Consider the following 2,541-nt stretch of genomic DNA (forward strand, 5'->3'; position numbering starts at 1 on the left):
TTAAGTATATAAGATTTTTTGCTGTTATCTCCACAAGATTTTGCTAGAAGACCAAATGAGAGTGGTGTTGGATTTGTTCTAAAGCTCACTGGATTATCATCTTTCGATTGTAAATATGTTTTATGTTTTTGAACTATTTAATTGTGTGTGGTTGAATTTTTATACTAAACATTTTTGGTTTGAATCCACTTGAGTGGAAATGGAAGTAGAAGTGGATTGTTTATGTTTGTGTTGTCTTTGATTGCTTGAATTTTAATTTATATGCCGAGTGTGGGTGTGTGGACTATGGATATGATTGTCCTGGAATGTGGATTTTTTTATGTGAATTTTCATTTATATGATTGTCTTGGACTATTGTGACGACCATTTTTTTTTTTATACAAAACGGAGTCATCATTGTGGTATGACGATTAGTTATTAAGCCAACATCAACCTAATCTCATAACATATGCATAATATATTAGAGATAAACCTGTAGTAGCGAAACTAAATTCATTAAGGGTCCGTTTGGGTTTGCAATTTCAAAAAGTGCGATTTAAAATAACGATTTTAAAATGTGAGATTTGAAAAAAGTGATCTTTTAGAAACGCAGTTAAGCGTTTGGTGAAATCGCAGTTTAGCCTTTAAGATCACGAATTTACCTTTAAAATTCTGCGTTTTCAAAAAAGCATCATCTTATCTGCGATTTGAAAAAACAGATTTTTTGCGTTTTCAAATTGCAATTTTTTAAATACACAGTTCTCAAACGATTTATATTTCTGTGATTTGGTTTAAAATCGCACTTTTTGTTTACGAAATCGCAATCCCAAACGCACCCTAACTCAAAAGTGTAAATACAACATTAGAGCTATGCATCAATCTATTTGTTTAAGGCTTAAATCAAATATTATTTACATCAAGAATGGCTATACAAAATAAGTGTCGCATGCGACATAACCCATATACAAAATATATGTACAAAAATACAGATTACCCTAGTCCAACACATATACGACTAAATGTGAAGAGCCTCAGTTGTAACACCACAAAAGAAAATAATAATAATAATAATAATCATTTTTTTTAAAATAAAAAGAACCCAAAGGAGATTTTTTGTATATAAAAAAAATAAAAATAAAAATAAAAAATTGAAACAGATTAAAAGATTTTTTGTTTAAAAATTAGGTGTTTTATGAGATTTTTATTACTGAATAAGATTAAAAAAAAAAAAAAAGGCACAACACGTTTCACTTAGCCTAGTAGAAATGAAGACACATGGGAGATTACTAATAACTCTTGTAAAGAGAGCAAGAAAAAGCTATAAAACGTGTCATTCAATTTGCTAACATTTGTGACACCATGCATTGGGTGATTGAGAGGTCAAGTAAAAACAAGCCTGCTATCAAAAGAAATGAAGGAAGGGTTCTCCCTGTTTCTACTATATAAAGGAGAAGCCTTTATCTCCTAAGCAAAAATAAAAAAAAAAAAAAAAAAAAAAAAAAAAAAAATATAACACTCGGGTAGGAACAGCAGAACACGCACGCCCCTCCCCTTTTTTCCTTTCTTCTTTCCCTTGCTCTCTTTTCTTCCCCTCCACTCGAAACAGAGAAAGGAGAACGAGAGAGACAGAAATGAGAGGAGACTGAGGGAGGGAGAGATTCTCCAAGAGAGAGAGAGAAGGAGAAAAAGAGACAGATTGAAACATGTGGGTTCCTTCAAGGTAAGTTTTCTTCTTCTCTAGCTTTGGGTTTTTTATGTTTGTTTTGACATTGGGTTTGTTTGAAGTCAAAAAACTGAATGAGTAATGTGATTTTTGGGGGATTTCCTGTAGAAACATCGAATGGGTCTTGAAAATTTTTGCAAGATTTTCTTTAAACCAAATAGGTGTGAATTTCTGGGTTGCTTTTCCGGTAGAGGAATCGAATAGCAATTGAGAATTTCTAATTTTTGGTTTTGAAGATTTTCGGTTGAAAATTTCATGGGTATTAATTTTGGGAGATTGATAGTTTGATTTGGGTTTGAGGATTCTCGGTAGAGTAACTGAATGGGTATCACAATTTTCGGTAGATTTTCTTTTGAAGAATTTTTGTAGAAAACTGATGGAGTATTAAGAAGAAAAATTTTATGGGATTGATTTGGAAGAACAACAAAATGGGTATTGTGTTTTTGGGTTCTAAATTCTGGAAGATTCTGGGTATTAATTTCTGTTTGGATATTAGTACTAGAAATTATTGATTTCATTTGGTTAATTTGAAAATAAATTCCGAATGTTGTGTTTTTTTGGGTTTTCGTTTTCTTGGACTTATGGGTACTGAAATTCTTATGGGTCTTGGCTGAATGATGAGTTGATTTCTTGTGTGAGTAGTGAAATTCTGGATTGTATTTAGTGAGGAAACAGAATGAGAGTGGTGTGTCTTGTGGGTAATGGAATTTCTTGAAGATTTCTCTTTGAAAAAAATTGAGTGGATGGGTGAGAAAATATTTTTGGGAAGAAATGGTGTTGATAACCCATTGGGTATGGTGACTTTGAGGTTGATTTTAAAGTATAAATTCTAGGTTCAT

Source organism: Alnus glutinosa, chromosome 4 (genome assembly GCF_958979055.1).
Source record: "Alnus glutinosa chromosome 4, dhAlnGlut1.1, whole genome shotgun sequence".
In the NCBI taxonomy this organism is placed as follows: domain Eukaryota; kingdom Viridiplantae; phylum Streptophyta; class Magnoliopsida; order Fagales; family Betulaceae; genus Alnus; species Alnus glutinosa.